This window comes from Phyllobates terribilis, unplaced genomic scaffold (genome assembly GCF_046119375.1).
Source record: "Phyllobates terribilis strain yellow unplaced genomic scaffold, ASM4611937v1 Scaffold_7__3_contigs__length_470593459, whole genome shotgun sequence".
NCBI lineage: Eukaryota > Metazoa > Chordata > Amphibia > Anura > Dendrobatidae > Phyllobates > Phyllobates terribilis.
In genome coordinates this window covers 359,267,113-359,281,489 of record NW_027362767.1, presented here as the reverse complement: position 1 = coordinate 359,281,489, position 14,377 = coordinate 359,267,113, and the positions used below count along the sequence as shown (strand labels likewise).

The 14,377-nt window shown below is 44.4% G+C and overlaps 1 protein-coding gene across 2 annotated transcripts in view; it reads right to left on the bottom strand.

The window, feature by feature from the left end:
* The window catches only part of GPC3 (glypican 3), a 789,745-nt gene that overhangs the window by 362,155 nt on the left and 413,213 nt on the right, over nt 1-14,377 (bottom strand). The gene's annotated exons all lie outside the window — the stretch shown is intronic.

Below are 14,377 nucleotides of genomic sequence, written 5' to 3'. Positions count from 1 at the left end.
AACACCAGCCGTCAGCCGCCCCAGAAATGGCGCATCCATAGGATGCGCCAACTCTGGCACTTAGCCTCGCTCTTCCACGCTGCCCTGGTGCGGTGGCAGGGGGTAATGGGGCTGGGGTTCATGCCAGCGCCAGCTGCCATGAAGCCCAGGTTAGTAATGATGGGCGTCTATAAGACACACCCATTACTAACCTACAAAGTGTTAAAAAGAAAACACACACTACACCCAGAAAAAAATAATTTATTTGAAATAAAACACACAATTTTATTTAATTCTTATTTTCTTAAAAAAAAATAGTTACCTGTCCACGTTCCTGCGCTGATCTCCCATGCACAGCTGTCACATCTGGAGATGGTGACAGCTGTGCAAGACTGCTGTAAGCTCACGCTGCTGGGAACACGTCCGCTCCCCGCAGCGTGAGCCCCTGACTGAGGTCACCGGAGTGCATTCAGGCAGCGCAGCTCCGGAGACCTCCTTTACGGCCCTGCTGTACCGTGGGAATTTCTCACGATACAGCAGGGCCGTAAAGGAGCTGACCGGAGCAGCGCTGCCTGAACTCCGGCGAACCTGCTTATGCAATGACGGGGCTGCTTTACGGCCCCATCATTCTAGCGGCGGCAGCAGTTCAGAGCGGTCACATTCTATGTGGCTGCTCTAAACTGGAGATCTTCGTGGGACACTCGTGGACTACTACGGAGGGGTAAGGATAAGGTTGTGGTTTATTATTTTATATTTTATTACAGGAGATCGATGGCTTCGGGGAATTAGGTGTCTAGGTGAGTATAGGTGTAGTTTTTTATTTTTTACTTTATTTTAGGTGGCGATCGGCAGGGACAGGTAATGTATGAGCTAATTTATTGTAGGCAACCACTGGCCACCAATGACATGTATTTAAAATTTATTGGGGACACAGTAGGGCAATTTAAATAGCAGGATCAGGCTGATGGGAACTACTGCTCCCATCGAGCTGATCCTGCTGGCACGAGTGGACGGGGGACAGACATAGGCCGATGGGAGTAGTAGTGTCACATCGGCCTATGTCTGCCTGCACGCACACACCCCCAGACATCGCACAGACACCGCACACACCCGCAGACATCGCACAGACACCGCACACACTCCCAGACATCGCACAGACACCGCACACACTCGCAGACATCGCACAGACACCGCACACACCCGCAGACACCGCGCAGACACCGCACAGACACCCCACACACCGCGCACACCCACACAGACACCCACACACACCAATCATGACCGGTCTGGGAGGTGTGGCTGACCTGTGCGGCCGTGGGAAAGTTCATGTGAGTTCATGCAATGCAGTCAAGCATGAACTCACATGAACCCTCTGAGGGCACCGCGCGACTTCAAATGAACAGCTGATCAGCATCACCTGATAGCTCAGCTGTTCATTTGAAATAACCGGCGGGAAAGCGCAGCACAGAACGGGAAAGCCGGCGGTGAAGTCTTTTCACTGCCGGCTTCCCCGCCCGGGTCCTTCGCTCCCCGCTCCTTGGTGCTGCGCTCCCCGCCCGGTCCTAACTTACGATCGGGATGGGAGGTGGCGAGGGGAGCGGAGGATCGGGGTGGGAGGCTGCGGGGAAGCAGTATGGGGCTGTGTGACTGTTTAAAAGCCGGCTGCTTTTTACCGCGCGCCGGCTTTTAAACAATCAGTAGAATTCTCCCACGCTGGGATGGCATTCTGATGACAGGCTGGATCTCAGCTGAGCGCTGCCACCCAGCTTGTCATCCTTCAGAGACACTGCAGAGCGCAGGCATTATGGGAACTTCCGATTCCGGTATTCGATATTGTAAAAGTATCGGAATTAAGTATCGGAATTCCGATACCGCGAATATCGGCCGATACCCGATATTTCAGTATCAGAATGCTCAACACTAGTTATTTTATTAAAGATTTTTTTATAAAATTTTTTAGCATTTTTAGTAATTTTATAATGCTCACTCAATTTAATTAATATTTTTAATTCATTGATACTAATCGTTAAAAAAAACAGTACCGATAATCAGATCATTTTGTATAGGGTCATGTTAGGCATCAGTCTGTGGCTGGATTCAAAATGGGTCCAGGATCTTCTGTGGTCTTCCATGTCTGTCCAGCTGGGGCTGATGCTGCTCAGCATCGTCATCAGCCCAAACGCCTAGCTGGTCCACGAGACGTACAGATTGTACCCTGTGTATTGGTACCTAGCAATGTTAAGCATAGGTTGCAGAGGGAGACAGGGTGCTTGGAGTCTAAGTCCAGGATTCGCCGCACTGAGCATGCCCGTGACCTGGCGGATCGTGATTGGTGGTTTGGCACCCACCTGACCCGGTGACCTGGCTGATTGGTCCACGGGTGGCGTCACCAATGGTGCGTCGGTGGGTAGGGCTTAGTCTTTAAAAGGCCCGCCCACAAACATGGCGGCGCACTCTGATCATTGAGCAAGTGTTGCTGTGTGTGGACGACTGTGCTCCACGTAGTTTCTGTCAGGCAGGCTAGTTCCATAGAGGCAGGCTAGTTCCATAGAGGCAGGTAGTTTCGTCTAGCAGTCTGGCTTTGCCAAAGGGGTCGCCTAACACCCCGAGCAGCCTGCAGACGTCCTATCCATGGCTATCGCCTGTCAGCCACGTGGAGTAGTACCCTTCAGTCCTGTAGCACGCCGGCTGGAGGCACGTGTACCCGTCGGTGTAGTCACACACGCATCCTAGCGCCGCCACTGTAGTCCCTGTGCTGTAACAGGCTTACAGATAGTTTTTCTCCGTCTTTCTCTCGTGCTGTTAACGGAGATAGTGCGAATTGCTATACCCGTTCCAGTGTGCAGAAACACGGAAGGGTTTTACATTTAAGTTGGTTGCTTTCCTTTCCACCCGGAAAGTGTTCGGCAGCAGTCCACCCGGCTGCATCGCGGACCCCGGGGTCGGTTGCGTTCCATTATATTAAAGTTGTCTGCAACCACCCTCCTAACAGTATCAGAGCGCCAGGGTCTTTCCGAACATGGCCGACAACAAGCAGCTGCAGCGTTACATACAGCAACTGGAGACCAGACTTAGGTCTCTGAAACAAGCTCCAGTCGCTGATATCACTGCAGTAGCTATCCAGGTGGCTTCGCAAGCAGCCAATATGGTTAACTCGGCGACGATAAATGCTGTGACAGCTGCAACTGCCCCATTACCCCATTTTGCTCTCCCGGAAAAATTTTCTGGGGACAGTAAATCCTGCAGGGGTTTTATTAATTTATGCTCCATTCACTTGGAGATGATGGAGGCACGGTTCCCCTCCGAAAAAGCCAAAGTGGGATATGTCATCTCGCTACTCTCCCACAGAGCTCTGGAGTGGGCTACTCCCCTGTGGGAGCAAAATGACCCGGTAGTGACTAATGCAGGTCTCTTTCTCAAAGCCCTAAAGAGTGTATTCCTTGGTCCTCAGGTCACGCATGATACGGCTCTTAAGCTTCTTGCGCCAATTCAGGGTTCGGCCACCGCAAGCCACTATGCCATCCAATTCAGAACCTTAGCGGCTGAATTGGATTGGTCTGGGCGGTCTTTAATCAAGGTGTTCTGGAAGGGTCTGGCTGGTCATGTTAAAAATGCTCTAGCTACCAGAGAGATCCCAACCTTCCTGGAGGTGTTAATATCTCTCGCTAACCGTATACACTTGCGTCATGCGGAACACAAGTTAGAGCTGGAGGTCACCAGACCTCAGTATCAGTTGGCACCATCCTTCTCTAGACCCATTTCCAAACCCGAGACTCCCGACCCGGAGCCTGAGGCTATGGATATATCTCGAACTGAGTCTAACTCTTCTCGTTCCCGACCTGCTCATCTCTTGGAGTCCCCCGTTAATAAGGGTTAAAAGCAGTCGGGTAAACGAGTTGGTCTTACCACTGTTGGAGGAGGTGTATTAAATTCTGGGACTTCTTCCTCCAAATTATTATATAATGTGTCATTGTCCTTTCGTACATCTGCAGTTACTGCCAAGGCGTGGGTGGACTCTGGTGCTGATGGCAATTTTTTATCATCTACGTTTGCCCAGAGGCATGCCATTCCTATAGAGTTACTGTCAAGACCCATGAACATTAATGTTGTCAATGGTTCACTCCTGGACGCGCAAATCACCCACCAGTCGATTCCCCTCACCATGACATTTCCTCAGTGCCACCGGGAGGTCATCTCATTTCTTATTATTTCCGGTGGATTAGACGAGGTGTTATTGGGTCTCCCCTGGTTACGTTGTCATACTCCATACATTGACTGGAATACGGGGGAAATTTCTTCCTGGAGTGAGAATTGTGCGTCTCAGTGCATGGTCGCAGTCACCCGGAGGGTAGTCTCTGATCCCTCTACTGTTGTGGCTTCCGGTACAGATTCTGTGTCTGTCCCCAGGACCCGGGTTTTGTCAGACTATGTCAAAAGGAACTCTCAGGTAGAGAGGTGGCTGCTGTGTCCTCTAACCAGGTTCCATTGGGGGAGGACGTTTGTTTCCCCTAATCTACAGAACATGGTGCTCTCCTGGGCTCATGCCCCTAAGATTGGAGCTCATCTGGGGGTCAAAAGTACCACTAAGTCCCTTCAACGATCTTATTGGTGGCCCCAGTGGCGCCAGGATGTTAAGGACTTTGTCCTCGCGTGTCCCGTCTGTGCAGGAGATAAATCTTTCCACCAAAGTCCGGTGGGTCTCCTCCATCTGTCACCCATGACGGGTTCCACACATAGAGAGTCGGTTGTCACTTCTCGTTGTCCTGTCCCCGTATTCTATCCGGGCGACAGAGTGGGGCCCACGGCCTGTAATACTAAAGTACGAGGGGAATCTGCGAGGTTTGCCCTCCGCTTTATAAAAGGGTACCATGTACACATGAGGAGTCACGGTTCTGTGAATCCCCTCTGTGACCCGGTGGACCACATTTTTTCCCCCCTGCTCATGGAGGAAAATGAGCATCAAGTGGAGGGGGATAATGTTAGGCGTCAGTCTGTGGCTGGATTCGAAATGGGTCCAGGACCATCTGTGGTCTCCCATTTCAGTCCAGCCAGGGCTGATGCTGCTCAGCATCATCTTCAGCCCCAACACCTAGCTGGTCCACGAGACATACAGATTGTCTCCTGTGTATTGGTACCTAGCAATGTTAAGCATAGGTTGCAGAGGGAGACAGGGTGCTTGGAGTCTAAGTCCAGGATTCACTGCACTGAGCATGCCCGTGACCTGGCGGATCGTGATTGGTGGTTTGGCACCCACCTGACCCGGTGACCTGGCACCGCCTGATTGGTCCACGGGTGGCGTCACCAATGGCGCGTCGGTGGGCAGGGCTTAGTCTTTAAAAGGCCCGCCCACAAACATGGCAGCGCGCTTTGATCATTGAGCAAGTGTTGCTGTGTGTGGATGACTGTGCTCCACGTATTTTCTGTCAGGCAGGCTAGTTCCATAGAGGCAGGCAAGTTCCATAGAGGCAGGTAGTTTCGTCTAGCAGCCGGGCTCTACCAAAGGGGTCGCCTAACACCCCGAGCAGCCTGCAGACGTCCTATCCATGGCTATCGCCTGTCAGCCACGTGGAGTAGTACCCTTCAGTTCTGTAGCACGCCGGCTGGAGGCACATGTACCCGTCGGCGTAGTCACACACGCATCCTAGCGCCGCCACTGTAGTCCCTGTGCTGTAACAGGACTACAGATAGTTTTTCTCCGCCTTTCTCTCGTGCTGTTAACGGAGATAGTGCGAATTGCAATACCAGTTCCAGTGTGCAGAAACACGGAAGGGTTTTACATTTAAGTTGGTTGCTTTCCTTTCCACCCGGAAAGTGTTCGGCAGCAGTCCACCAGGCTGCATCGCGGACCCCGGGTCGGTTGCGTTCCATTATATTAAAGTTGTCTGCAACCGCCCTCCTAACAGGTCATGCCATAATTATAGCATCACAAACCATTAAATTTCCACCTAATTATGTTCATAGTCACTCCTACCACTAATTCTATTGTCAAAATGGGTTACATTAAGTTATTACCAATAAAAAATGAGAGAATCACAAGAATATAATATTAATCCCAATATAATATGTTTCACTGCTGCAAGATATGGCCATATCTGGAGATCGCCTTCTTATTGGCCTCATCCAATACTGTAATATCCCGAAAAAATATTCATTGATTTTGAATGGTCTGAAAAAAGTAAAAATAATGATTTAGAACATTTGGCTTACAATGTATTCCTGTTATGATCGACAACATGTACTAAGGAAAGATAGGAGAAAGCTGTCCCTACAGTAAGACTAAGCTGAATCCCTAAAATGTAGCGGGCTGCTTGTTTCTAGCGAACAGACCCGCCTTAGTCCTCAGCTAGTCTGAACGAAGACCTATAGCATTAAGGGAGGAGTCCCTAAAAGAACTAAGGACTGGGACAAAAATGGGACACCTCCTAAACAGAGAAGTTGTTGCAGAACACAAAAAGACAAACTGACAAAAAGGTACTAGAGGTCCCAGAAGGACCAAGCGAACTGATAGAGAAAGGCACCGAAGCACAAGGCTAGAGAAACAGTCAAACACTGAAGTCCAGCACAGCCAGAAGGGCGGAGCTGGAATATAAAGGCAGATGGTCACGTGACCGCAAAACACAAGATGTAAAAAACAAACAGGAGGGTTCTAACAGTACCCCCTCTTTTATGAGGATCCTCCGGATCCTCCAGGCCCAGGCCTATCCGGAAACCTCTTGTGGAAAGCTTTAACAAGCCTAGGAGCAGAGACATCATCCGTCCTTACCCAGGAGTTGTCTTCGGGACCGAAACCCTTCCAGGAGACAAGATACTGTAATCTCCCTCTATGCCATCTAGAATTCAAGATACGAGAAATTTCATATTCGCCGTCTTCCACCACCGGAGGAACTGTGACAGTGGCGTCCCTATCAGATACATCAGCCTTTTTCAACAAGGAAACATGAAACACAGGATTAATCTTCCAGGAAGTAGGGACATCCAACCTAACAGCAGACGGGTTAACAACCTAAAGCACTTTAAATGGACCCACAAATCTTGGACTTCTTGTTAGCCTCTTGAAGGTTGCAACGTACATTAGTCCAAACTCTCTCCAAATCACCGGAAAAATTCTCCTCCTCCGGCACCGCCGACCCCAATTTGGAGAACGAACCAAAAGACGGATGTCTCCCAGTACAACAAAAAAATGGAAAACACCCAGCAGAGGAGGGTTAAGAGCAAATTCTGCGAGAGGCAGAAACTCAGACCACACCACTTGATTGTCCGCCACAAAACAACGCAAAAACTGTTCAACATCCTGGTTCTTTCTTTCAGTCTGTCCATTAGACTCAGGATGATAACCAGACGAAAATGACAAATGGACTCCTAACCTATCACAAAAAGCACGCCAAAAGCGAGCCACAATCTGAAGTCCTCTATCAGAAACAATATCCGTGGGAACGCCATGGAGCTTGACAATCTCCTTAACAAACGCCTTAGCGAGTGTCTTGGTGCAGGGCAACTTAATGAATGGAACCAAATGACACATCTTACTAACACGGTCCACAACCACCCAGATGACAGTAAAACCCTCGAACACTGGAAGATCAGTAATAAAATCCATTGTGAGATGCGTCCAAGGTGCACTAGGAACCTCCAGAGGGCAAAGCAACCCCGCAGCAGGAGTATGTGAAGCTTTTGACCTAGCACACACAGTACATTGACGCACCCACTTGATGACTTCCTTCTGCCATCCAGGCCACCAAAAACTGCGACTGATAAGTCTCTTAGTCTCCGAAATTCCTGGATGACCTGCCAACCGAGACTCATGACACTCCACAAACAAATCTCTCCTAAAGGTTCTAGGTACGAGCAACCTCCCATGGGAAGTGTTAGATGGAGCATCATCTTGAGCTTTCAGAATCCCATTCTCCAAAAAAAGAGTCCAATGCCGCCACCACAACTCGTTCCTGTAAAATGCTCTCCTCCTCCTCGGCACCGACCGTATGAGAGAAGCTGAGAGATAAAACATCGGCTTTAACATTCTTAGTACCAGGGATATAGGTAGCAGAAAAATGAAACCGAGAAAAAAAAAGTGCCCACCTAGCTTGACGGGCATTCAAGCGCTTGGCAGCATCCAGATAGATCAAATTCTTATGATCTGTGAAAACCTGAATAGGAAATCTAGCACCGTCCAAAAAATGATGCCAATGTTCAAACGCAAGTTTAATAGCCAGCAACTCCTGATTTCCAACATCAGAATTCAGTTCGGTTTCCGAAACATTTTTTGAAAAGAAGGCACAAGGATGTAACTCCACCTTTGTTCTCCTGAGACAAAACAGCTCCGACCCGACCCCCACCGATGAAGCATCGACCTCGACCAAAAAAGGCTTGGTCTCATCAGGCTGCATAAGGATAGGGCCAGAACTGAACCTCTCTTTGAGATACTCAAACGCTTCAATGGCCTCAGTAGTCCACTGGGCCGTATTCGCACCTTTCCTGGTGAGATCGGTCAGAGTCTGAACAATTATAGAAAAATTCTTAATGAATTTCCTGTAATAATTGGCAAAACCCAAAAATCTCTGTATAGATTTCAAACCAATAGGCCTAGGCCATTCCTGCACAGCCTGAACCTTCACCGGGTCCATTTCAAAGCCCTCGCTGGAGACAATGTAGCCCAAAAAACTAATTTTCTGCACAGCAAATTCACATTTCTCCAGCTTAGCAAAGAGTGAATTATCACTCAATAACTGCAAAACTTCACGTACACTCCGCCAATGGGACACTAAATCTGGTGAATAAATCAAAATGTCATCCAAATACACAACCACATTCTTACCAATCAAAGGTCTCAGGATGTCATTAATAAGGTTCTGAAAAAATGCAGGTGCATTGATAAGACAAAAAGGCATCACCAGATTCTCAAAATGACCTACCGGAGTGTTAAAAGCAGTTTTCCCTTCATCACCCTCCTTGACTCGTAACAAATTGTATGCCCCCCGGAGATCAATTTTAGAGAACCACTTGGCCCCCACTAACAGGTTAAACAAATCAGGAATTAACGGCAATGGGTAGGAATTGCGTATGGTAATCTTATTAATTTCACGAAAATCCAGACATGGAGGTAAACCCACGTCTTTTTTTTTTAACAAAGAAAAATCCAACTGCCACAGGCGACTTAGAAGGTCTAATGTGACCAGCAGCCAGGCTAGTCTGTATGTACTCCTCCAAGGCCTTTCTTTCAGGAATAGTCAGATTAAACAAGCGACTCTTGGGAAGAGAAGCTCCAGGAACAAACTCAATGGCGCAATCATAATCCCTATGAGGAGGTAAAACTTCCAACTCCTCCTCTGAAAAAACCCTCCAAAAATCTTAAATAGGTACCGGTAATTCCCCTTTTTCCACAGCCGCAATGCGACCATTACAACATTTATCATAGCACTTCGGACTCCAAGACTTAATCACATTAGTAGACCAGTCCAGTAAAGGATTGTGCAGTTTTAACCAAGGCAAACTTAAAATGACCGGAGAGGGTAAATTATCTAATACAACCAAGTCCAAAATTTCTTGGTGAACTCCATTGATAGTGAGGGGAAATGCAGCAACCTTGTGAGTAATACATTTCAAGGGAGTGTTATCAATTGCAATAACAGAAATAGGTGATGATAAAGGTTGGGATTTCAATTTAAGGTTTTCCAAAAACCCTTTATCAATCACATTAAGTGTTGAACCACAATCCACAAATACCTGAAATTCAATCAAATTTTCCTGCAAAGTAGTACTACCAGAAAGAAATACTCCTGCAGAGTGTAAACAAGCTATATGTGTGTAACTGACTTTGTTTTTTCTTTACTTAAACTAAGCTCACAATACTTAATCAAATGGTTAGCTTTACCACAATAAAGACACAATCCCTCGGCGAACCTCCGGTCTCTTTCCTGAGAGGAGAGCGACTTCGCCCCCACCTCCATCGGTTCTCCGCCGTCAGAGAAGATTTTCTGGGGACTAGGACCTGACTTTACAGAAGTCTTTACCTCATTCACCCTGGACCTCAGTCTCCTGTCCACACGAACAGCTAACTGCATGGCATCCTGCAGAGTCTCAGGTGCAGGGAATGCAATTAGAAGATCCTTAACCCTTTCACTCAGACAAGCAAGAAATAAACATTTCAACGCAGGATCATTCCATTTGACTTCTGAAGCCCATCTTCTGAAGTGTGTGCAATAATTTTCAACATCACCCGACCCCTGATTCAAACACCTGAGTTCTGCCTCAGCAGATGAGACTCAGTCAGGATCATCATATAATAGACCCATAGCAGAAAAAAAAAATTCTACAGACCTTAAACACAGATCATTAGGTTGGAGAGAAAAGGCCCACCCCTGTGGTTCATTGCGCAAAAGTGACATAATAAAACCAATGTGCTGTGATTCATTCCCAGAGGACCTTGGTCTCAAATGAAAATATAACAAACAAGCATTTTTAAAGGAAAAAAAATCTTGCTGTTTACCATAAAAAACATCAGGGAGTCCTACCTTGGGTTCAACAAAATGCGCTCCAGAACAGCTACTCACGTGTTGCTGCAGCTCGGCCACCTCCAGAGACAATCCCTGCAGGCGTTGAGCCAAATCCTGGATGGAAACCATACTGATCCCCGAATTTCTTTCCTTTTAGTTTTTTGGGCTGGACTTACTGTTATGATCTGCAACAAGTACTAAGGAAAGATAGAGGAAATCTGTCCCTACAGTAAGACTAAGCTGAATCCCTACGATGTAGTGGGCTGCCTGTTCCTAGCGAACAGACCCGTCTTAGTCCTCGGCTAGTCTGAACGAAGATCTATAGCATTAAGGGAGGGGTCCCTAAAAGAACTAAGGACTGGGACAAAAATAGGACACCTCCTAAACAGAGAAGTTGTTGCAGAACACAAAAAGACAAACTGACAAAAAGGTACTTGAGGTCCCAGAAGGACCAAGCAAACTGACAGAGAAAGGCACCGAAGCACCAGGCTAGAGAAACAGTCAAACACTGAAGTCCAGCACAGCCAGGAGGGCGGAGCTGGAATATAAAGGCAGATGGTCACGTGACCGCAAAACACAAGATGGAAAAAACAAACAGGAGGGTTCTAACAATTCCTTATTCAAACCATTAGGAGATAAACTATTAAGTGTGAAAATCCAAAATGCCTCTCTCCTCAAAAGGAGTTTTTTGAGGCTTCTCCCTCTTCTGGGTACACTTACTTCTTCAATTACTTGATATTTTAATTGTGCCACAGAGTGTTTTTTTTCTTTGAAATGCAGTGGTAACGGAAGTGTAGTATCGCAACATCTAATAGTAGATTTATGCTTATTAATGCGTACACCGACTGCCTGTGTAGTCTCGCCTATATAAATAGAGCCACAAGGGCACTTTATCAAATCGATAACGTTGGCAGATTTACAGGTAAAAAAAACTTTGATATAAAATCTCTTCCCAATAAGGGGGTGGCAGAAATATTCTCCTCTGATAACCTTGTTACATTGCGCACATCCCAAACAGGGATATGTTCCTTTACTTTTTGTACTAAGAAATGTCTGTCTGGGGATCAATAAATCACTACCCACATCAGCACGCACTAATTTATCCCTGATGTTAGGAACCTTTTTATTACAAATTCGAGGAGGTGTTTGAAATTCATTCACAGTTGGGAAAGCTTCCCTCAAAATATGCCAATGTTTTTTAATTATTATATCCACTCTAACATTAATCGGATGGTATTGTCTTACAAAAGGTATTCGTGGCATATTGTTGTCTCTTTTAACCCTTTCAAATCCCACGTCTCTCTTTGCCTGATCCAAGACATGTTTAGGATAACCACGATGCTGGAAGTCATTCCTTATTTCTGTTATACGTTGCTTACAGATTAAAGGATCTGTAACAATTCTTTTTACCCTCAAAAACTGTGATCTAGGAATCGCCTGTTTCATGGAATACGGGTGGGCACTTTTAAAATGTAAAAAGCTGTTCCTATCTGTATTCTTTTTGTATAGATCAACATCCACACGTCCAGTACCAGTCTTGATGACCATTGTGTTCAAAAAATTCATACGTTCACCATCATATGATAAAGTAAAATTTAATTCTGTCCATACACTATTTAAATAGTTTTGAAATTCCATTAGTGTTTCATGTGGCCCCTCCCATACGCAAAAAATATCATCTATAAATCTCAGCCAAATTTTGGCATAGGTTTTAAATAAATCATGACAATAGACAAACTTCTCAAAAAATGTCATATAAAGATTTGCGTATGGGGGGGCCACGTTCGCACCCATCGCTGATCCCCTTTTCTGTTTGTAAAAAACATCCTGGAATAAGAAGTAATTCTCATATAGAACAATTTCCAACAGGTCAAATATAAATTCTCGCCGTGTCTCAGGGACTCGAAATCCCTCTAATGTCCAATTAACTGCACTTAATCCTTTTTGATGTTCAATAGAAGTATATAAACTAACTACATCAATAGTAGCAACAATAGCATTTTCAGAGATGTTGTCAACATTTTTAATTTTTAGCAAAAAATCGCCCGTATCAAGTAAGAAAGACTTACTTTTTTAAGTAAAAGGAGTCAGAATTCGTTCCAAAACAATTGACAAGGGGCTCAACACAGATTCTGACTAAGCCACTATGGGCCTGCCGGGGGGATCAATCAAAGTTTTGTGGACTTTAGGTAATATATAGATCACAGGGGTAATAGGATCTTTTCTAATCAAATATTCCACCAATTTAGTATCAATAATACCCCTGGACCTATGTTTATCAACCACATTTTTTATTTTGATGTGTATTTCCTGTAATGGATTATTTTTTATTGGCATATATGTTTCAATATCAGTCAATTATCTCTGGATCTCACGTATATATTTATCACGATCCATTATAACAATTGACCCCCCATTGTCGGCAGGCTTAATTTCAATTTGTTTGTCCCCTTCCAATTGTTTGAGGGCTTCGCTCTCTTCAAATGTTATATTACCACTGATCAGAAAACCCTCTCGCTGCATTTGATTCAGTAAAATATTGACATCTCTTTTCATAAAATCAATATATATCTCAGTCGGATGGTATATTTTCGGTGGTACAAAACTACTTCTGTTCCTAAGGAGAATATTTCTGCCAGCCCCTTTCTGGGAAGAGAGTTTATATCAAAGTTTTTTTTACCTGTAAATCCGCCAACGTTATGTATTTGACAAAGTGCCCTTGTGGCTCTATTTATATAGGCGAGACTACACAGGCAGTCAGTGTACGCATTAATAAGCATAAATCTACTATTAGATGTTGCGATACTACACTTCTGTTACCACTGCATTTCAAAGAAAAAAAACACTCTGCGGCACAATTAAAATATCATTGAAGAAGTAAGTGTACCCAGAAGAGGGGGAAGCCTCAAAAAAACTCCTTTTGAGGAGAGAGGCATTTTGGATTTTCACACTTAATAGTTTATCTCCTAATGGTTTGAATAAGGAATACAGTGTAAGCCAAATGTTCTAAATCATTATTTTTCCTTTTTTCAGACCATTCAAAATCAATGAATATTTTTTCGGGATATTACAGTATTAGATGAGGCCAATAAGAAGGCGATCTCCAGATATGGCCATATCTTGCAGCAGTGAAACATATTATATTGGGCATAATATTATATTCTTGTGATTCTCTCATTTTTTATTGGTAATAACTTAATGTAACCCATTTTGACAATAGAATTAGTGGTAGGAGTGACTATGAACATGATTAGGTTGATATTTAATGGTTTGTGATGCTATAATTATGGCATGACCCTATACAAAATGATCTGATTATCAGTACTGTTTTTTTGAGGATTAGTGTCAATGAATTAAAAATATTAATTAAATTGAGTGAGCATTATAAAATTAATAAAAATTATAAAAAGTTTTAAAAAAAAATCTTTATAAAAAAAAATCTTTAATAAAATAACTTTCAAAAAAAAAAAGTTCTATAAAATTGCATTAATTGTAATAATTATGGATTGTTTATTTATATATTCTAGATAGGTGAATCAACAATGGGATATTTAATATTTGGAGGAATTTTTGGTGTTATATGCAAGAATGTTTAGGTTTTTGTATTTAATATTTTGTTGTACTGGTATGGAGATACTATATTAATTTATGATGTCATTTTTTAGGTCTTTTTTTGTCTTATTATTTATTTATGATGTTTATTTATTATTTCATGTATGATGTTATATTTTGAGTAATGTTCCGTTGTGGTTTTCTATAATATTTTTCTTTGTATGATGTCATTTCCTCTAAATTTTTCTATATATGTGTGGAATTTGTCTTGTTATGCACAATTGACAAAAGCCTGCTAGGGGCTGAAACGTTTTGTTGTAGTTTTCCCACATGTGGAATAAATGAATTGATCGTAT